The sequence below is a fragment of the Crocodylus siamensis genome, chromosome 2 (assembly GCF_052110815.1).
Source record: "Crocodylus siamensis isolate JL-2025a chromosome 2, ASM5211081v1, whole genome shotgun sequence".
In the NCBI taxonomy this organism is placed as follows: Eukaryota; Metazoa; Chordata; order Crocodylia; family Crocodylidae; genus Crocodylus; species Crocodylus siamensis.
This window is the reverse complement of record NC_143396.1, coordinates 219,820,422-219,843,351: the sequence shown is the minus strand read 5'-3', so window position 1 is coordinate 219,843,351 and position 22,930 is coordinate 219,820,422. Positions and strand designations below refer to the sequence as shown.

The 22,930-nt window shown below is 44.9% G+C and overlaps 1 protein-coding gene across 6 annotated transcripts in view; it reads left to right on the top strand.

Moving 5' to 3' along the window:
* The first annotated feature begins 1,306 nt into the window (after positions 1-1,306).
* The window catches only part of AMBRA1 (autophagy and beclin 1 regulator 1), a 196,729-nt gene continuing 175,105 nt past the window's right edge, over positions 1,307-22,930 (top strand). For 4 of the 6 annotated variants that reach the window (XM_090033054.1, XM_090033052.1, XM_090033051.1 and 1 more), the window contains exon 1: positions 8,911-9,069. The gene's annotated coding sequence lies outside the window, so the exon portion shown is untranslated. Of the gene's footprint in view, positions 1,433-1,818; positions 2,033-8,496; positions 8,541-8,910; positions 9,070-22,930 lie in introns of those variants that run through there. The other 2 variants (XM_090033050.1, XM_090033049.1) reach the window with 2 other exon arrangements.

Genomic DNA, 22,930 nt, shown 5'->3' with positions numbered 1-22,930 from the left:
GCCTGTCCATGCTTAGTAAGTTTTAAACAATTTCTGAATCTTTTGGGGTAAGTTTTCAGCTGGGCCCCTCCCTAGTCTCAACCTGTGCACATGTGAAAACATTAAAACACTTACTTACACTTGCAGTTTGTCCATGCTAACACATACTATATATCTTTCAACCACCTTTTAAATATTCTGACACCAGTACACATGGAAGTGTTCAAATCTGCATGCACAAAACCCACTGGCCCTGGGTGCAAATGTTAACACTTGCACAGGCAAGGAGTTAGATTATTTCAAAGGGCATATGCATTGTGTGCAGGTGTCCAAGTGATAGCTAAGAGCTGAACATGGTTTCCTTAAAAACATTAATATAAGGTGAAACTTAAGAGGTCCTAACATAAGCTACCTGACATACAATGGGAAATAAGATGGCATACTTAACTCTGGTTCCTACTGAATACTCACCCATCACAGCCATAGTTAGTTTTTCCTATAGACAAACAGGATTGATTGAGCTTTCTCCATCTCTTTCCCAACTAGAGGTGATCTGTTCAGAGCAGAAGTGACGCATAGCATGAGACATACCACCATTTGTCATGTCATACCTGACTTTTAGATAAACGGATTTCAGTTTATGCAGCTTTTATGGACACATGAATCTTTTAAGCAAACTATTGGTGTGTTTCAGACGTTCCAATAATGTCTTCTCTTTTTAAAGAACTCGCATTAGAGTAAACTCATCCACCAGTCCTGCTGAATTCCAGTGTGACGACAGTCTTAGGAAACTTACCATATTTCTTGAATAGGTTCTACCCTTTATCCTGGGCAGTGACTTATTTTCCATTTATGTAATACTGAATGGAACAGAATTCAGAATTTAGTGACTGATGCACAAAGATTCTGACACTTACACTGGCAGCATGTGACATAATTGGATCTCAGAGTTCTTTGTAGAAGACACAAGACTGGATTATGGCCTGCAGGTTTGACAAATAGGGAAACAGAAAAAACTGATTGTCTGGTGCTAGCACAAGGTTTGGAATTGGATACTGCCAGGATATTTCTGCCAGTGACTGCCAGTACCCAGTGTTTACTGTCATTTACATAGTAAGCAGTGACTTCACCAAGAATTGAACAAGACTCACCAAAGGCTTTTATTCAAACTGTGAAAACTTTTAATTACCGAATATATATATAGATTGATCCACACACTTTTTCTCTTGTATCTTCTCTCAGAGTGGCTTCAGAACTCCTGCTGCTCTGCATGGGTCTGTTCTTTTTGCTAGGCATATGCCTGAACTTCCTTAACAAGACACCTTTAGTAATTATTTTCTTATCATTGCTTCTAAAAGATTGTGCTAGTATATCCTGATCTTATCATTCAAATGCAAGCAAGAGCTGATTAGGAACAAAGGAGGCCGGGGCCAGATGAGTCTTCTGAGTGCAGGTACAATAAACTACTATTTAATAAGAAAACTACCATTCTTAATTAAACACCTTCTCTAACTGTACTTATGACAAGCTGGTGGCATAAGTCTTTACAGTAGTCTAGCAGAGAGCACTGTAATGTCATGAGGGATGCTATTTCTGGAATGTATTTAGCACAGGATTTAGTCTTCCTGTAACCACCGTCTCTTTTGATGGGGCCTCATTTTGAGGCTTGGGCAACAAAAGAGAAAAAAGAAAGGGTAGATCATTGTCTTTTGGGAGACATCCTAGTGAGTTGCTTTTTAATTCTAAAGTGCTCAAGCTCTCTTTGCTTTAACATATTGCTAATAAAATCCCATTTACAAACCCTGACATTGAGTTTTCTTTTTCTCTTTTTTTTTTAAGGCTCTCCAATTACATCTCTTATGCATTCCGTCCTTCTGGCTGTACTGGTGACACCAGCCTTAGTGTCCTCTAAATCTTCTCCCATTTGAGTGTTTGAGTACCTTCCAAACTGATGCCCATGCACTGAATTCTCTTCTCAGGCTAATTTGCCAAGCCACTTCCTTCCCTGTACTCAAGTCCCTCCAGGAACTCGCTTCCTCTGTGATACCCACAAGTGAGTAAACAGTACTGCAGAAATCTAGACTGTTGCCCTCTTCCAGCTTCCCAGTGCATCCTGTCCCTTATTTCAAGGGCTGACATTCATATTTGTGTCATGTTGAGCACCAATCAAAATGCTAGGGCTTAATTAATAATAGAACTCTGGCTTTTTTAGTTAAATTAATCTTTGTAATCAACTTTTGTCTGATACTATCTTTATCTGCAGCTTTTCTTTCTAAGTGTGTTTCACTGTTATTGTCTTTCCTATCTGATTTCTTTAATCACTTTATTTCTTTCTCATATTGATCTTTAGGCTAGTAACATAAAACATTTGAGGTCTTGAGAATTGTGCCTTACAGTAAAAAACTAAAAAAGCACAATCTGGTTAGCTTTTTCAAGAGAAGTTTCAGAGGTGACTTAATTAAAAGCTACAAGTATATCTGCATAAGAAGGTATCTGATAACACAAGGCTCTTTAATCTAGCAGACAAAGGTGTAGTAAAATCCAGTGACTGAAACTAGAAAAAATCAGAACTAGATAAGGCACAAATTTTTAAATAAGGGTAATTAAACATTAGAACAAATTTACCTAGGTGTTGGTTGATTCTCCATCAACTGAAGTCTTTAAAGTCTTTTAAAAAATATGTTAGACCCCAAACAAAAGTTACGGGCTTAATAAAGGAATTTATGGGGTAAGGTTTTTACTGCCTTTGTTATCCAGAAGACCAGCCTACATTATTGTGATGGTCCATTCTGGCCTTAAAATCTAATCTATATCAGTATTGTCATTAGGTCCATGACATGCTTCCTGATGGATCCATTTGGTACGTTGCATAAAAAAGTACTTTCTCTTGTTAGTTTTAAACCTGTCATGTATTAATTTCAGTGGGTGCTCCCTAGTTCTAGTATTGTGGGACTTGGTGAACAACAGCTTTTTGTTTACTTGGTCCACACCTTTTCATGATCTTACCGGTCTCTATCATATGTCTTCTGCCTCTCCCCCCCCCTGCCTTCATGTTCGAAACTGTAAAAGTCACCACCTTTTTAGCTTTTCCTGGTATGACAACTGCTCCAGGCTTCTCATTTAGGTTGCCCTTCTCTGTGCCTTTTCTAATTCTATGAAACCTTTTTGAGATGTGGGAACCAAAACTGCATGCAGTATTCGAGATGTGGGTCCACCATGGATTTGTATAATGACATAATGATGTTTTCCATTTTGTTTTCCTTTCTAAATGATGCCCAACATTTTATTGACCTTTTTGGTTGCCACTGCACACTAAGCTGATGTTTTTAAACAACTGACTACAGTGGTCACACTCCCAGTGCTGTCACCACTGAGCTATGCTCCCAGCGCTATCACTGCTGCTGCCAGGCCTGAGCGCAATCTGGCTCAACATCCCCACTGAGAAGAGCCAGGTGCCACCCTGGCCTCAGCATGCTCTGCCTTGTGTGCAGATCTGGGGGCACATGCCCCCATGCTCTCCTAGGATGCATGTCTCCCCCATTCCTGTGCCCCCCCAGACGAGCTGCTCATGGCTCCATCCCGTGCCCCACCCTGGCTGTGCAGGTCCTGCCCCTGCCCCAAACCCACTCCCTTCTTCGCTGCCATGGCTTGGGGGCAGATCGAGGCCCCAGCAGGGAGGGAGGGAGCCAGGCACAGGCAGGAGCAGGGACTGGTGGCAGGGGGAACAAGCGGAGGCCTGGGGGGCATGTGTACCCCCTGGGCCTCTGCTTGTCCCACCACCTGGCCTGTCTGGGGCCCCACTACCCCCAGCCCCTGCTCCTGCCTGTGGCCAGCTTCATCTCTCACCACTGGGGCCTCAATCTGTCCCCCTCCTCTCCCCCCACAGCCCTTTCCCCTCCCCCGCCCCTTCCCCCACAGACTTACCTGCTGGGAGGGCATCCAAATACTTTTTTGTTCTTCTGCCTTGATCCCCCCCCCACTCATTGACCTGCTAGGCAAGAGGGGAAGGGTAGTGCATGGTAGATCTTGGGTTGATTTTTAATTAAGAAGTGATCTCCTACTTAAAAAGTTTGGAGACCACTGGTCTACAATGACGCTGAGGTTTCTTTTGTGAGTCATATAACAACTAGTTCAGAACCCAGTATTGTGTATGTATAATTGAGGTTATTTTTCCCCAGGTGCAATACCTTGCTCTTGTCAACACTGAAGTTCATCTACCATATTTTTTTTGCCCGCTCACTTAGCTGGGCGAGATCTTTCTGCAGCTCTTTTCCTTCAGCTTGGGACTTAACTACCTGGAATAATTTGGTATAATCTGCAAACCTGGAGATTTCACTGTGCACCTCTATTTCCAGGTCATTGAGAAAAATGTTGAACAAAATAGGGTGCAGCACAGATCCTTGCAGGACCCTACTTTTGACTACCCTTAATCCTTAAAAGTTACCATTTAGCCCTTCCCTATTGCTTCCTATCTTTTAACCAGATCTCAGACCATGAAAGAACCTTTTCTCCAATCCTGTGGTACCATAGGTTTTTGGAAAGCCTATGGCGAGGAACCTTGTTGAATGCTTTTTGAAAGTTCAAATATATGATATCAACTGGATCCTCTTTGTCCACATGCTTGTTGACAAACTTAAAAACGCTAGCCAATCAGTGAGGCAGGATTTCCCTTTACAAAAACCATGTTGACTCTTCCCAACATATCATATTTGTCCATGTGACTGCAGATTCTATTCTTTATTATAATTTCTATCAACTTGCCAGGGATGGAATTGAGAGTAACTCGTCTGTAATTCCTAGGATCATCTCTGGAACACTTTTTGAAGATGGACATTATGTTGGCAACCCACCAATCCTCTGTCATAGGAGCTGTTTATAATGATAGGTTACATATTATTGCCAGCAATTCTGTGATTTCACCTTTAAGGTATTTCAGAACTGTGGGGTAAATGCCGGGTGGTCCTGGTGACTTGTTAGTATTCAGCTAATTGATTTGTTCCAAAACTTCTGTTGTTACTTCAGTGTGATCCAACTCTTCAGATTTATCTCCTAGAAATAAATGATCTGGCATGGGAATTTCATAGATTTCATAGACATTTGGATTGGAAGGGACCCCGGAGGATCATCGAGTCCAGCCCCCCGCCCCAGGGGCAGGAAGTCAGAAGGGATCATAGGATCCCAGCAAGATATGCATCCAAACGTCTTTTGAAGGCATTCAAAGTGGGCACTTGAACCGCCTCAGGTGGCAATCTGTTCCAAACCTTGGGGGCTCGGACAGTGAAGAAGTTTTTTCTTACATCCAGCCTGAACCGGTCACAGTGGAGTTTGTGACCATTCAATCTTGTCATCCCTTGGGGGGCTCTGGTGAACAGTCATTCCCCTAGATCCTGATGAGCACCCAGATAAGCTTATAGGTAGCCACCAGACCACCCCTGAGCCTCAGGCTGAAAGCCTCATTGCTCTCAGCCTCTCATCATAAGGTCTGTTTTCCTGACCTCTGATCATGCGTGTGGCTCTCCTCTGCACCCTCTCAAGCTTCTCCACATCCCTTTTGAATTGTGGAGCCCAAAACTGGATGCAGTACTCCAGCTGTGGCCTCACCAAGGCTGAGTACAGCAGGAGAATTAACGTATCTTCTGTGGTAAACACTGATGCAAAGAAATCATAACTTCTCTGCTATGCCATTATTATCCCTGAGTGCACCTTTTACACTCTGGTCATCTAATGGTCCCACTGGTTCTCTAGCTGGCTTTCTGTTTCTGATGTATGTAAAGAAGTCATCTTTTGCTAAACCCTTCTTAAATCCTTTTGGGCCTGCCTTATTTTGCTTTTACACTTGACTTGCCGGAATGTGTAAGCTTTCCTGTTTTCTTCATTTGGGCACACTTTATATTTTATGAAGGATGCCTTTTGCCTTGAATGATCTCTTTAACTCTGCAATTGAACCATGCAGGGGTTTTATTGGGCCACTTTTCGATTTGTGGTATAAACTTTTCCTGACCTTTTAATATGGTATTTTTAAACAGCTTCCAATTTGCCTGCAGGCTTTTTACTTTTATGACTGCTCATTAAAACTTTTGACTAACTTCTTCATTTTTATGTCATTTCCCTTCTTAAAGTTGTATATAAGTGTGGTGGACATTTTTGTCTTACTCCCTCCCACACAAATGTTGAATGGTATTAAGTTATGGTGACTATTACAGAGTGGCTTAAAATTAGTTTGCTTTTTTTAGTGAGGCTTTTATTTATGGATTCCCTTAGATTAGAAACATTGAATTTATGAATTGACCTGTTATTTAACCTTACTCTACCCTAATTGCCTTACACTTTCCTAATTGCAGCTAAATATTACAAAAGGACTTTAGTACTGGGATGTAAAGCAAGACCTAAATGCTAAAAGCTAATTCAAAGTAAGAACTTACCTCCAAGGCTCTTTTTCAAAGAGGATGCTGCATGGGTATTGTTACAAGTAGGTCTCTGAGGAAGCCAGACTCTTGGAGGATGAGGAAGTAGTGGGAATGCCTCATCACGCTTCATTTGTAACTCATCATGAAAAGAACTGTCTTGACTGAATCTTCCTGCTGTATGTTTTTTTTTCCTGTCAGGATCCAAATCTTTAAAGGCCTACAAGAGCTTCCAGGAAATTTTTGATTACCAAACAGTTGTGCTAGCAGACTCATTTATTTTCTATACTTCTCAATGTTCACATTTTGTTGCACACTTTACCTGCATGTTCCAAAACATTCTTACCATTGTGTAATGTGCAAGAACTCTTTTAATAACCTTAATGCATGATTAACCAATTGAAACTAGGACAGGATGATTTAAAGAACAGAAGAATAGGGGTGGTTCATTTTCATATCTGATAACTTGGATGCTTGGTTGGTTAAATGATCAGTGGCTTCTGAGGTCACAATGGTCTTGTGACATTCCAGGTAGTTGTTATGTCAACCGCTGTAGAGATTCTGTAGTTGGCGGTGGAGGCGAAGTCTGCAGAAGGTGACTGAACTCTTAAGAAACCAACATCCTGTTCATGTAACAACATCTTTAGTAATAATGAGCCAAAGAGAGAAGTCCCAAGATCAGAATAATGTTCTGGAAGGACATTAGAGGGAAAATTCCCAGGAGGTACAAACAGTCATGCCTTTTTATAAGGAGGATGACTGGATAGCTTGCTCCAGGCAGTTGAAAGCAAGTGGAAGTTATGAGGAGGTTGGGTGGGTCAGGTGTATGGGGAGAGGAATGCTCATTGAGAACTCTGAGGGACCTGAATTACTGTGGAGAGGTATTAACTTTATGTGAGTTGGTTACTGACATAAGTGGGATTATTCACTTGTATTAAGTCAAGTGCATTGCACCTCTTGGTGTGAGGATGGTGGGTAGAAAGAAAGTAGTAAAAACAAAACAAGCAGCATTTAGTAGCAAAGCAGAAGGCTTAGCACTTCACATCTTTAGCCAGTGCTGGGCAGGCATATTTGGTTCACAAACCATCATGGGCATGAGCCCACACAGAAGCAATTAGCCCCCTCTCGTTCTAGAGGGACCTTTTAAGACCACCACCAAGGTTCTTGAGAAAGCTTAAAGCAATAACAGGAAGAGGGTCAGAGGAGTACTCATGCTGGCCAGTGCCCACTGGCCCTTGAATAAGTCCAAGAAGCTGGTAGACACCGCCCAGTGAAACTCTGTCTTGAGACATGACCAGATGAAGGACAGGCCTATTTGTTATGTTGTGGGAATCGTGGGCTTAGGCCACCAAGTAAAATGATGTCTCCCCTGAAAAGGGAGGCCCATGGGAAACATAACAACTGATTCCTTGGGACCACTACAGCAGTAACAGAGAAAGGTGTGGGTCAGAGGTTAATAACATGTGCTCCAAGGTGAGTGACACCAAGCAAGAGCACCTGGGTTAGCACCCTCTGGCCCTCAAATGAGACCATGGAGCCAGTGGACAGTGCCCAGTGAAACTCTGCCTGGAGATGGGACAGGGAGACAGCTCTAGAGTGTCCAGGTGTCAATGGGTGGGTCAGAGGGACGGGTGGCTTAGCGAAGGCCAGGAGGAGGTTGAGTGGGTGGTCCCAGCACTTGGTGGGGCCATGTCCCAGCAGCAGGCTCCCAAAGAGGTGGCAGCGGGGCAGCAGCCTGGCACCCAGCGCTGTGCAGGAGCATCTCAGGGGCATCAGGGTAGAAGGAGAAGGCTCCTTTAAGGATGAGGCAGCAGCTCCTCAGAAGCTGGACCAGTCTGGTGGCCTCCTTTGTGTGGTCAAAGGCATTGCTGGAGAAAACCCGAGACAAGGTCTCCAGGGGTGACAGGCCCTCCCTTGTGCACCGGGGCCTGGGAAAGGGCGGCTCACGCCTCAAAGTGTGTCTGACACCTCCAATATCGCCAGGTCTTAAATATGAAATTATCATATCTCAAGCCCAAAATTCTCATTATTTGCTGGAAAAACAGTATATACGGAAAAATATGCAAATAAGCCTTTTTCTTTTTTACTTTCTGTTGCTCACTGTAATCACCAGAGAGTGAGAACTGGGTCATCATCGTCACAGCTGAAGCATTTGAGGTAAGCAATCATGAGAAGGTGCCTGCAGCAAACCCCAAAGTGAGACTGATTTGGGTTTTGCATATACTGCATGAATGAGCTGCCTCCAAAAAGACCGTGCACGTTAAACGCTTTTACACCGGGCCACACGCAGACCCCCTCCCCCTACCCCGCAGCAGCCCGCGGGAGGCTCCCGAACCATGGCCCAAGCTGGCCCCACCCCCGCCAGGCTCCGGCCTCGCCCCATCCTATTCTCCGAGCGCGATTGCTCTAGCTAGCCCCTGCGCATGCCCGCGCTGTTCCGGTCTGTACCAGCGGGGTGGAGCCCTCGGCGCCCGGCTGGTTACGCCTGACGCGGCTCTGCACTCGAGCGCTCGGGCCTCGGCGTTGCTCCGTGGCTCGGCTGCTCGGGCCTGGCTCGCGGGCTCGGCGAGCGGCTGCGCGGCCTGCGAGCGCTCTCGGGGCGGCGGCGGCGGCGGCGGCAGCAGCAGCAGCAGCAGCGGAGGAGGAGGCCGCGCTGCTTCCCCGGACGAGGCCCGGCCCGCACCAGGTAGGCGCTGGGGCCCGGTGCGGTGCTGGCGGCCGTGGGCGGGGGCAGCTCTGCGCCCTGGTGACCCCGCAACCGCCGGGAGAGGGGCCAGCGGGGCTCGGCTTCTCCCCGAAGCCCGTGTCCCGCGGGCCTGGAGACTTCTGCCGGCGCTCCCCTGGGGCTGGGGCTGGGGCTCGCCTAGGAGCGCACCAGGCCCGGGCCCCGGCCCGGCCGGGGAGGGGAGCAGGAGCACGCATCTCCAGAAGAGCCCGGGGATGTGACGCAAGGGGGAAGAAGGAAGTGGGAGTAAACCGTTTAATCCTGGGCTGTAGGTGTGAAAGGATCCTGCTGTCTGAGGAAGAGACTTCATGTTTCTGCCGGGAGGCCTGTCACCTGCTGTTGGGATGGTTTGTGCCCGGGAGTCTTCAGAAATTGAGGGGGGAGGGAGGGAATCACTCTAGCCCTCTATATTATTATTTTTTTTCTCTAATTTACTTGCTAGGTTTTGTAGCATGCTGAGTTTTCCCAAATGGTCAGTTTCCCCTCCAGTGGTATGTCCCAGTGACTGGAGAATGGGAGACAGAAATCAGAGAAACAGACACTTCTGCACAAGCTGATTGTAGAACTGGCAGGTGGGCTTGAGAGCCAGTGTAGGACCTGAAAATATCCTAGACTTCAAATGAATGTTTTTTTTACATTTTGTTCTTTCCATCCTTTTTTTTTCTCCCTCTATAGTGCTTTTAAGATGCCCACAATATGGCAAAAGGCAACTTTATATCTTGATTTAAGTGTCACTGTATCTTCCTTTCATCCTTGTTCCAGGTTAAGTTGGTTGCAGAGTATTGAAAATGTGTATTGCAGAATATTACTTCTTTTACAGATGGTGCTGTGATACTGTAATACTTGGTCACCTTAACATTTTGGTTGCATACCATTTTTAAAACATTTTTAAAACATTTTTATTTTTTTATTTTTTCTAAATCAGTCTTCCAAATCAGCGTTTCTCAACCTGTGGATTGCAACCCAAAAGTGGGTTGCAAGAGTGTATGAAATGATTGGGAACAAACTTTAAAGAAGAATCCATTTTTAAAGCTTGTTGATCCATTTTCAAAGGAGGAAAAAGTGGGAAACCATGGCTTTTCCCTTGCAGGCTGGCAGAGCTTCAGCTTGCCAGGGGCAGTTTGGAATCCCCCCCCCCCAAATGCCCCACGCATTCATCTCCTGTCCCATGCACTGAGAGCCTGGGGGTGGGGGGACAGAGGGTCAAGACTGGGGCACTGGGTTGGGACCTGGCCATTGATGTTTACAAATGGGTCCTGGTACAAAAGAGGTTGAAAATCACTGATCTAGATTCTTGTGCTTTTTGAGCTTTTTTTCATTTGTCTTGATTGACTCAGGGGCGTTAGTCACTTCCTAAACATGAGACCTGTAGGCCTTGTCTTAAAAAATAGCTAAAAGGCTAACAAAGAAGAGAGATTGTGACAGAAGTGAAGTAGTAACTGACAACAGCAATATTTTGTTCTTTATACTGTTTCTTTGTGATAAGAAAGTGTCCTTGAATGTTTGTGCCTTAGCTGTAATCAGGAGCCTTACAGCCGTCATGACAGTAGATCAGGCATCATGACAGTAGATCAGGGGCGGGCAGTTATTTTGGGCAGAGGGCCACTTGCTGAGTTTTGGCAAGCCATCAAGGGCCGTATGACAGGCAGCTAGGGGCAGATAAATATTAATTTTCTAAATTTTTTAGAGGTCCCATGGGCTGGATGGAATGGCCTGGCGGGCTGCATTTTGCCCACCCCTACAGTAGATGCTCTTCAGGAGGGATTCCAGTTAGAGCAGGTCCTGCCCTTTCAGATGTAGTTCTCTGTTGCCCCCTCCATGAAGAAGGGCATTCAGATCTTTATATAAGAATCTGACATGTATTGCTGCATTCATTGCTACTTGCAACTCCTCCTAGTTTGTAGATTTCACTGTTCTTCCTACCCTTCTTCCAAATTGTTGCTGAAGCTGTTAAAAAGGGACTTGACAGGAATCCTGTGGTATCACTAGGTACTGTTAGTTCACTACATTGCTGTTTTTAAATTTAGTTTCCCACCCTTGGTGTTTCTTTATGTAATAAGGTCACATCTAAGCATATTTGAATCAGTTTTGAGTAAGAGAAGGGACAGGGCTTGAAAGTCTGTTAAAATTCAAACATAGCGTTGACTGTTCATCCACTAGCATGTCACAAATAGTAATAAACCATTTTTTTTAAAATCTGTCAGTGATAAACCCTCTTGTGTATAGTAGTTCTGTTATCCACTATCAGAACCATTAGCAGGTAGCAGGGAATGGTGGCACCTTAGCAACTAAGTGGTTTAGAAAGGCATGAACTTTCATAGGCAAGAAATTACTTCATGAGATTCTATATGCCATATAGCATCTGACCCTGTGGTATCATGAGAGTATAGGTGCCTGTTGTTTGCTATATATCTAGAAATAACTGCCAGTTGGCTCTTAGCTAGTAGGTCAAGCAAAATTGTGTTGTCAAGTTGCTGCTTGCTTTCTGTATAGCAGAATTGTGGATTATTGCGCTGGATCTGTCAGAATTTTTCAGTCACCTATGTATTTATGGATTTGAATATTATCTCTTGTTGCTTCCTTTCTTTTGTAGGATTCTTTCAACCTTTCCCCTCTTTCAACCCCTCTGGAACCTTATACTGCTAATATTATAGTTAGAGAATTCACTGGATTTGGAGCACTTAAATATGCTCTGCTACTACTTTTTCATTGAGGCTATATTATTGTAGGTCTGGTGAAAATTCTGTTGGGTAATAGATATGGGATTCATACTTGGGATTCTTAGTTGTGTATTAGCTTGCCAGTGAAACTAGATTGGATTAGATTAGATTAAAATATGAGCCCAGATAAGAAGAGACTGGAGAGAAATGGTTTAGGGATCCTTGAAAGGGGCTAAGAGAGTGAAACTGAGTGAAAGGGAAGGGCATATGTTAGGGCAGCCTTTTCTAATGCTTAGATTATTAAACTGTGAAATACTGTCTTAATGAAGATCCATCACTTGGCTTGTTTTTAAAACAGGAGTAGATAAAGGCCTAGGGAGAAGACAAGAGCAATCATGTCTTGGTACACAAGAACGTGGGTATAATGTGGCCTAATAAAGCTTTGGAGTTTCTAATTTTTATGTATTATTCCTTGTAGCTTACAAGAGGTATGGAGTACTGGAGCTGGGTGAGGAGGGGAGAGTCATCGTAATTCATATGCCTGTCATAACCGTTGTGTTGTCTTAACCCATGAGGAATCTTCAGATGAGATTTTAAGCTCTCAGCTGTACTGTTGGATGTTATCACTTCTGTGAGGCTGCATTGTCTGTGCAACCAGAGAGAAACCTAGTGCTACATGTCTAGTGGGGCAGAGTTGTTATATGCCACCATATACTACTTACCCTTTGTCTTTCATAATTCCTGTAAGGCTCATGTTGCAGAAACTGCTTCTCTGATTAAAAATTTTTCCAACGCTTTTTTTTTTCCGGATTGAGACCCAGTGTCAGAAATTCCAGGGTAAGGTGAGGCTTATTGGCTGAACTTAAGATGAGCATAAAGAGGGATTGAAAGGGAAATGTGCTATTCCAATCAACAACAGTTATTTAAACAAAGCAATCGCTCTGTGCTGTTGATTTCAAGTAGAATTTGATATATTTCCCTGTCCCAAGATCAAGCCTTCTTTCTCCCATCTCTTCAGGTATAAGTGAGGTGCTTGCTTGCAGTTTGTTTTTCTTGTGCTGTTTTTGGAGCACATGCCTTGGGCTCAGTTTGAAGCCAGAAAACATGGTTGATTGAGGCCTGAATCCTGATATGCTGACCTCGTTATGGTGAGTTGTCCCACTGAAATTGGAAGGTGACATCTGTTTTTTGGCTACTGTTGGAATTAAGATATAATGAACTAAATAGACCCGGACTATGGCACTATGCTGTATTATGGCATTTGGTATATTTTTAAGTGTTTGTGGTGTCAGGGCCTTGTATTATGAAGTTCTTGACCTCTCTATCTCATAGAGCAAGCTCTTCTAGGATCCATTTACATTTATTTCCCCCTTGTTTCTTACTTTTTTGAGGGAGCATGAGCTGTAGTGTTTGATCTCAGTGCAGCAGTGACTTGCTTTATGGCTTTGGGACTGTTCCTTTGTCCCTGTCCATTACCCCACTGATCAGCTGAGGCTCTCAAAGGTCTATGAAGTTTGTTTTGAGTTGGAAATTGCTATGCAAATGCGTAGTGTTGTTAATGGTAGATAGAGCTGGAAAAGACCATTTGGTCAGCTGATCTGATCATGTAAATTTTGAAGAATTTTCCCATTTCATTTTCCTTACAAGTGTTTCTAATCTGTTCTTCAGTCCTTCACTTGGTACCCTTCAACTTTCCTTGGTATCTTTTTTTCTTCCATTTACTCATAATCTTTCTGCTGGTATCTAACTCTTGCTCCTTGCCTGGAAAATATTTATAGTCTTCTGTCTTAAGATAACATGTATTCAGTATTTAATACTTTCAATCCTTGTATTGGTCACTATTTTTTTGTATATCAAGCAAAAGGCCACTACAGGCATACCTCGGAGATATTGTGGGTTTGGTTCCAGACCACCGCAATAAAGCGAATATCGTAATAAAGCGAGTCACACAAATTTTTTGGTTTCCCAGTGCATATAAAAGTTACGTTTATACTATACTGTAGTCTATTAAGTGTGCAATAGCATTATGTCTAAAAAAAAATGTACATACTTTAATTAAAAAATACTTTATTGCTAAAAAATGCTAACCATCATGGAAAAATGGCGCCAATAGACTTGCTCAACGCAGGGTTGCCACAAACCTTCAATTTGTAAAAAACGCAATATCTGCGAAGCACAATAAAGCGAAGTGCAATAAAACGAGGTATGCCTGTATATTCTTCTGACTTGGGATGTAAACTCGTGAAGAAGCAAGAGGGTTCTTTTGGCGACTAACCTCTTGAGCTCTCAGAGTATTTTGTATTGATGGATGGGCTGTTAATCTCTGTGCAGCATGGTGGTTAATGCTTGCTGAAGCCAACACTAACTTCTGAGTGTACTTAAATTCAAGCATGTTTTGGCTCTGAATCTGCCTTTTGTAAAAATGAAGCAATAGTCATTTTCCATGGAACAAGCTTTCAGAGAATGAAGTATGTAGGGTTGAGGGTACATATTACTTTGGAGCAGTGCACGTGATATATTAAAAACTTGCAGTATGCAGCTGTTATAACTTCTTTGCCTAAATGAGCTATCTTCAGAAAGGCCAAAGGCTTTGTATTTTACTGAGAACTTGCTCTTTGACAAGGTTCAAGATCTTTTAAACCTAACCTTTAAAGAAGCAAAATGAATCCTTTTTTGTTTTTTTGGATAACTTAATACTGGCAGAATTAAAATTACCCAACATGCCAAATCTCTCTGGGCTGAATCAGGTAAAACTTCAGCCAGCAGGATAATACGTCATGAAAATTTTGAATGTCTAAAAGTATAAAAGCAGGGCCTTTGGATGAAAATGCCTTCTCAATCATAACTTTGGACACAGTTATTTTGTTCCACACAAGCTGACCTTTCAGTGGCTTCAGTGAAAGTCCCTTTTTTTGCCTTATGGAAGCTTGGTCTCATGATCTGTTGGTTTTTCGTTTTGTTTTTTAAATCCCTTTTACGCTGTGGCAGTTATGCATCCTTCACCCTGTTCCCCAACTCCTGCATCTTGGTGATGTTGCATTGTAATATTGTGTGACAGCTGATTATGTTCTCAGATCCCTGAGTCAGTGGCCAAAATTGTCCCAAATTATTGCTTTTTCCAATGAAATCCATAGTACAAATATTGCATGAGATAGACAGTGAAGGTTAAACAGTAGGATTTGTTGACACATCCTGTACTACAAGATGTAGGTCAACAAGGGAACGTTGTAGGAATGTTTAAAATGACACAGGTGAAAATGTCAGTGTGGCTCTCAATGCACTGTGGTGGAAACTTACATGTGTTCAGTGCTTAAAGTTTCTTATGTTACTGTTCATCTCAAATGGTTTAATTAAGTACCTAGAAGCTGTGTAGCCTGGGCTAGAGAGGAGTGAAATTCTGATAATCTAGTCCTGGCTCTGCTGGTGCATAATGTGTAGCAAGCCATTACATCTCTGCGAGTTGTATCCATTTGTGGGAGAAGTTGGGCTTAGCTGCTTAGCACACTGAAATCCCTGCTTAAGATATACTGTAGTGAATTTGTAGTGGAAGCACAGGTCTCTTTAAAGTAATATCTAAGTGTCACATTAGAGCCCTCGAAGAGCTCTCTTCAGTAAAAGCAAGGAGAACAGACTGCAAAAGCATCATGATATGGTTATAGGGGACATGCAGCAGATGAAGTAGAAAGACAGAGGGTTAGAGTTATTAAGCTGAATGCAGATTTCACAGCTGATCAGCCTCCAGAGTTTGTGTGATCTTTGCACAATAGTGAAAGATGTAGAGACGCCCTTTACTTCTTCCATGACAGCAGCAAAGTTTAGATTAGTGGAATTGTCTGGATAAAGGGTTGCATTATCATTCTGGACTGACTTTGCATAGTTTTGACTAGAGATTTCATTCTGCAAGCAGTTGTCACATTACTTTAATATAAACAGTCTCTGATTTGCTTGGACTCTTCAACACTATCCATGCAGGAAAGGGAAATGTTCTCTTCCTGTCTGGCATGTTGGGGTGTGGAGAGGACCAGAAGGATTGCCACTTTGTGAAATGAATTAATACCTTATTTAATTAATGAAAGGTTATGGGAAATTTGTTTCACTTCTGATCAGGGTAGTAATGCTTAGCTGTTACGTAGTGTGCTTAAATGTATTTTTTTTCTTTTTAGTTCTCTGGTGACTTTACAAAGGAGGTTAGTGTTGTCATTCCCTTGATGAGGACACGGGCACAGAAAGGGAAGTGACTAGCTTCAGGGAACCCAGGAGTTTAGTGCGGTTTAACCCAGATTCCATGAGGTTCACTGCTCTATACATTAAGTTACGCTGCGTTCCTACTCAACACATTCCTCAAGACAACAGTTTCCCAGTATTACTAAATACATGTTGATTTAGCATCTGAAGTAAATGATTTGGCCAACAGCTGCCTCACTTCTTCCTTAGATAAGGCCAGGTAAGATTGTGGAGGCTCCTTCAAGCAGCACCTCTTCTATGTGACATTCCTGATCCTTTCAGTTGGGCTTCAGTTTGGGAAAGATGCTGCTGATAATTGGAGATCTCTTCGGAGCCATGGATTCTAGGTTCTTGCCTACTGGACCTAGTAGGAATGGACAGAGTTGTGTTACACTATTTTTGCTCCCCACTATCACCACTTTGCATAGGTTTGTGAATATTATGAAGGGCACCTGCTGTTCCTCTTGGACCTTCATCTGTGGTTGTAAGAGCTTGCCAATTTTTTTTTTATCACAATCTCTCCAGTTTTTTAAATTTTATGCAAGGTTTCTCAGTCCATAGATAACTGAGGAGGCTGATTCAAGAGCTGCATATTCAACTGCAGACATGGAAATAATTACAGGAGCAAGGAGTAGATCCTGATTGTTGGGTCATAGCTCTTTTTCTTAGTCTCTCATCTGTCTACCTCCATAATGAGATGAGTTTGCTTGAAATGATTGGTACCTCATGACATGATTGGGAATGATTCCATACTTGAATCTCCCAGGTATTGATGTTAATATTGCATTTCTTCAGATTAGCCTTCAAGGTGTCTTTGAACCTCTTCTTCTGCCTACTTCTGATTTGGTGACCATCAGAGAGCTGAGAACATAGGACCTGTTTTGTCAGGCATTCTTATGACATGTTCCATCCAGCAGAGGTGGTGCTTTATAAAAATGGCTTTGGTGCGAATGGTGTTTGCTGGAGCCAGAATGTTGGTGTTCGTTCTTCTGTCAGTTGATATTGAAGATTTCTTGAAGACATCCCTGGTAGTACCAAGCTCTCTCACGACTGTGTATGGTGGTCTTTTGTTGTCCTTTTGAAATAAAGCCTTGATGAAAGAGGTCAGACTTGTGTTCAGTTCTAAGCAAAACATAGTGGATATTTGGTGGCTGAGGGAAGGACTTTGAAGAGCTAGCAGCATCTGTTGCTACATCCTCAGTAGAAGTAACCCGTCCTTCTAGTATCAAGGTGGCATCTGATTGTGGAGATTAAATACTTTTTTCTAGCCCTACATGATGCTGCTCTCACTGTAACCTGTCGTTCTTTGAGAATTACCTTCTGGGATGGAGAGTGTTGTTATGCTTTGAGCCTGGAACCCAGTTTTGAACAAAGTCTTGTTCTAAACTAGTCTTTTCTTGGTGCCTGTTACTTTTTAGGTCAGCAGCATGGCATTTAACTTGAACAGTGCAGGAAGAGTTTCATCATTTTGTGTGGTGCATGCTGTCTGCCTGTGTTGGAGAAGGACCATTGGAAGCATACTGACCTGATGGGACAAATAAAACATCCTAGAATTGTGAATTTTGTGGAGATAGTTTTGTAGGTCAGGAGCCAGTAATGGCATAGTCAGTGATGCTTTCCTGGGGAGGTTTGTGCAAAACCTCTCTGTGGCTTCCGGTTGGTATCCAGGACTCAGGGATAGCTTTTGATGTTGTCTCTTCCCTCCACATAGGGACCTCTTTGAACATGCTGACTGCAGTCTTTTTATTGGTGGAGATGATCCCGCTCTCTCCACTTGATTTCATTCGGGAAGGCTTTTGGCGGCTGAAGAGGCATATGATCAGCAAGCCCTTCGGAGTGGTAGAAAGTGGAGATTTTCATTTTAAAAACATAAGGCCAGAAGAGGTGACTTTCCTTCTTAGGGTGCCTAGTACAGAATTCAATAGTGTGAAGTTGTACTTGGCTGATACATATGGTTGAAATCTTTCTTCCCCCCCAAATGCAGCTCTGTTCCCTTGAGAAGAACCAACAGCAATCAGGGTAATGGAAAAGGAAAGATCAAGATCCACAATCTGTCTAACAGGCCGAAGTTCTCCAGTTACTATAAACTACCTGCTTCTATTCCACAATGATGTATTCTTGACTCCTTTCTATGCTTGTCTATGGTGCATGCACTTGTTAAGTTAACCCAATCCTTGTTTAATTCCCACTGGTCTTCTGCAACAAAGTTTTTTTTCACTGTATGTTCTCTTGGGGTGTAACAGTCCTTTAGCTATCTCCTGTTCTGCATTCTCTCTGACATTAATAGAAGTTTAGACTCTATAAAGGAGGCAGTTACAGTTGGGTTGGCTGTGCTCTCAGAGGCTTGGGATTCTTAAGACTTCTTTGAGGACAGCTGGCATGGAGACTTGGGTCTGGGCTATGTAATACTTTTTTTAATACTTATAAACACTAAGTCTGAAGAGGTCTAAAAATGAGCTGAAGGGAAAAAGTGTTAAAGACACCAAAAGTTAAAGGGTATAGATTTTTTACTGCTAGTTTCTCTGGTATGCTGGGACCTAGCCAGGATTTACCTTCTGGTTCAGAGGTAAGAAGCCTTTTTGGTCAGAGTACCAAAAAACCTGCAATGTCTACCTTTATAAGGTGGCAGAGTGCTGGCATGCCAGAAAAACAAAACCTGGGTGATGGGGGTGGTACATGGCAGGGTGCACTGCATATTAATATAGTTAATAATCATAAAAGTTGCTTTTTTATTTTTGCTTTACAGTAAATACCAGGTGGCAGCTGTAAGAGAGCGGGGGCTTCTCTTGCGCTCCGCAGACTTGGGCCATAGCCGGGGGGTGGGGGTGCCTAGTGGCACCTGAGGTGAGGCTTGGCCTGGCTTGTGCAGCTCTGGGGATGAGCTGGAGCCATCCAGCCTCTAAGGGGATGCCATCTGGTTGGTGCAGGGCATGGGGCTCGGGGGTCTCCCAGCTCTGGGTTCTGCCTCCCTGTATGCCAGGCATTGCGTGAGCAGGGTGGAGTCGCCCCCAGTGCAAGGGCCCAGCTGCAGAGCATGGCTTCAGGTGTCCCCCAGACTCTGGGAACCACTGCAATCCAGCCAAGGATGCTGAGGGTGTTAGCTGTGTGATTGCAGAACCACTGGCAACTACTTTTCATCTTTGAAAACTCATGGTGATCAGGAGAGGTCCTAGACAATTGGAAACAGGCAAATATATCTTTAAGAAAGGGAAGAAGGACTGGGAAATTATGGACCAGTTAGCCTCAACTCAGTCCTTGGAAAAAATCACGGAGCAGGTTCTCAAGGAATCCATTTCTAAGCACTTGGAGGAAATGAAGGTGATTAGGAACAGTCAGCATGGACTCACCAAGGGCAAGTCATGCCTGACCAACCTGATTGCTTTCTAGGATAAGGTGACTGGCTCCGTGGATGCAGGGAGACCAGTGGACATGATATACTTTGACTTTAGCAAGATACTGTTTCCCATAGAGGCACACTGATATATCGGCCAATATTGTATTGCCACCAATAAAAAGAAAATTGACATTATTGGCAATCAACTTCTTTTTGGCTGATAATCACTGATAAATGCTGCGTGCATGTGTGCAGCTGCAGCATTCATGTGGTCAGGAAAGCAGCCCGGCAGCTTGGAGAGTTGCATGTGGCCAGTAAGTTTCTAGGGGGGGAAGGGGCATGAGGGGACTGATTGAGGCCCCCAAGTTGAGGGAGCGAGTGGGGCTGGGTCAGGGGGCAGGCGTGGCCGGGGTGGGGTGGGGCCCAGGGCAGAGCTGCGAGCGGTTTGTCTGGGGTGCCTACCTTGGCTCAAGTGCAGCCCTGGCCCAGCCCCACTGCCTGTAGCAGGCACCCTGCCTTTATCCTGTGCACAGATCTGGGGGGCACATGCCCGCATGCCTCCCCCAGGAGTGCACGCAGTAGCAGAGCCACCCCTCTCCCCATCTTCCCATTCCTTACCAGCCCCCTTTCAACCCCCTTAGGATGAGCTGCCTGTAGCTCCATACCACCCCAGCTGGGCAGTGCCTGCCCCTGCCCCACTCCCTCACTGTGGGGTCCTCAGGTTGCCCCCCCCAATACTCCTTTCCCCCCTAACAGACTTAACAGTAGGATGCTGCTCTCCAAGCTGCTGGGCTGCATATCAGCTATCAGTATACCAGTTCTACCTTCCAAATGGGACCAGAGGAAGGCTTAACTGAGACCCTGTGGATCAAACTTCAAGGAAGGTGGGGGGAGAGGGATCTAGTGGTAGGGGATTACTATAGGCCACCACATCAGGAGGAAGAGCTGGATCTGGAATTCTTCAGGCAGCTGGGGGAGGCCGTGCGTGCAAAGGACGTTGTGGTCATGGGTGATATGAATTACCCTGACATCAACTGGGAGGAGCAGTCGGCCAGGTCTAGCCACTCACAAAGGTTCCTGATGTGTGTACAGGACCTACACCTCATGCAGGATGTGCTCGTCCCCACTATGGGAAACGCCATACTGGATTTGTAAAGTGTACTGGCGGTGGAAGAAGGGGGCATGGGCAAAGGAGTACACCTTCCTGACCTGAGCTTGTTGGGATTTGGTGAGGAAGGCTAAAGCAGCACTGGATCTTAGATTAGCTTCTGGGATTAAGGATTACAAAAAGTCCTTTTTCAAGTATATAGGTAGCAAGAAGAAGTCTCAGGGTAACACTGGACCCCTACGAGGCAGGGCAGGGGAGTTGGTGACAGACTTACGAGAGAAGGCAGAACTCTTCAACAAGTTCTTTGCCTCCATGTTCCTGTCTGCTGACAGTGGGGTGCTCTTGGGTGACAGCATAGAGAGGTCCGGGAAGGATGTGAGTCCCCTGACAGTTAGTTCAGACCTAGTTAAGGATTACCTGGAGGGCTTAGATGTGCCCAAGTCGGCAGGCCCAGATGACTTTCATCCGCGGGTGCTGAGGGAATTGGCTGGTGTCATTGCAGAGTCTTTGGCACGGCTGTTCGAGGACTCCTGGTGCTTGGGGCAAGTCCCTGAGGAATGGAAAAAGGCCAACATGGTACCTATTTTCAGGAAGGGGAGGAAGGAAGAGCCTGGCAACTACAGGCCAGTCAGCCTCACTTCTATCCTGGGTAAAGTCTTTGAAAAAATTATCAAGGGCCACATTTGTGATAGCCCTGCAGGGGAAGTGATGTTGAGGGGTAACCAACATGGGTTCGTGCAAGGCCGATCCTGCCTGACTAACCTGGTCTCTTTCTATGACCAGATAACAAAGAGCTTAGATGTGAAGGAGGAAGTCAATGTCATCTTCTTGGACTTCCAGAAGGCCTTCGACACAGTGTCCCACCCAATTCTGGTGGGCAAGCTGAGGGACTGCGGCATTGATGAATGCACAGTCACACAGGTGGCAAACTGGCTCCAGGGGCGCACCCAGAGGGTGGTGGTGGATGGGTCGATGTCAACCTGGGAGGGTGTAGGCAGTGGAGTCCTCTAGGGCTCGGTCCTGGGGCTGGTGCTGTTCAACATCTTCATTAGTGACCTGGACGAGGGTGTGGAGAGCACCCTGTTCAAGTTTGCTGATGACACCAAGCTGTGGGGTAAAGTGAATACACCGGCAGGGAGGGACCGCATCCGGGCAGACCTGGATAGGTTGCAGAAGTGGGTGGATCTGAACAGGATGCGGTTCAACAAGGACAAGTGCAGGGTGCTGCACCTGGGGAGAGGGAACCAGCATTATGGTTATAGGTTAGGTGCTGCCCCTCTCAGCAGCACAGAGGCAGAGAGGGATCTTGGAGTCAGGATTGACTCCAGGATGAATATGAGTCGCCAATGCGAAGAAGCAATAGGCAGAGCCAACAGCACCCTGTCATACATCAACAGGGACATCACTAACAGGTCCAGAGAGGTCTTACTCCCCCTCTATGCGGCACTGGTCAGGCCGCAGCTGGAGTACTCTGTCCAGTTCTGGGCGCTGCACTTCAAGAAGGACATGGAGAACCTGGAGAGGGTCCAGAGGAGGGCCACTCGTATGGTTGAGGGCCTCCATGGCCAGTCCTATGAGGAGAGGCTGTGGGACCTGAATCTCTTCAGTCTCTGCAACAGGAGACTGAGGGGGGATCTTGTGGCTGCCTACAACTTTATCAGGGGCCACCAGCAGGGACTCGGGGAAAGTCTAGTCACCAGGAACAACGACCATAAGCTGATGGAGGGTAGGTTTAGGTTAGATATTAGGAAGAACTACTTCATGGTAAGCATGGCCAGAGCCTAGAATAGGCTGCCCAGAGAGGTGGTGCTCTCACCTTCCCTGGAGATCTTCAAGAGGAGACTGGATAGGCACCTGGCTGGGGTCTTATGACCCCTTCCACCCCCAGGGCAGGGTGTCAGACTAGATGATCTGTCTAGGTCCCTTCCGACTCATTGATTCTATGATTCTATGAGATCAGTATCATCCAATGTGGCTGGTTAATAATCTGCCGTCGGTATTGGCCAATTGGTCTTTATCAGTGCACTTCTAGTTTCCCAAAACGTTCTCCCAAGCAGCTTAGGAAGTACAGGTTGGATGAATAGATGGTAAGGTGGTTTGAAAACTGGCCGGATCATTGGGCTCAGAGGGTAGTAATCGATGGCTTGATGTCTAGTTGGCACCAGTGTCAAATGGAGTGCCCCAGGGGTCAGTCCTGGGGCTGGTTTTGTTCAATATCTGCAGCAGCCATCTGGAAGATGGGATGGAGTGCATCCTTAGCAAGTTTGCAGATGACACCAAGCTGTGGGGAGTAGTAGATATGCTGGAGAGTAGGCCTAGGTTTCAGAGAGACCTAGACAAATTGGAGGGTTGGACCAAAAGAAATCTCATGAGGTTCAATAAGGGTAAGTGCAAAGTCCTGCACTTAGGACAGAACAATCCCATGCCTAGTATAGGCTGGGGACTGACAGGCTGAGCAGCAGCTCTGCAGAAAAGGACCTGGGGGTTACAGTGGAC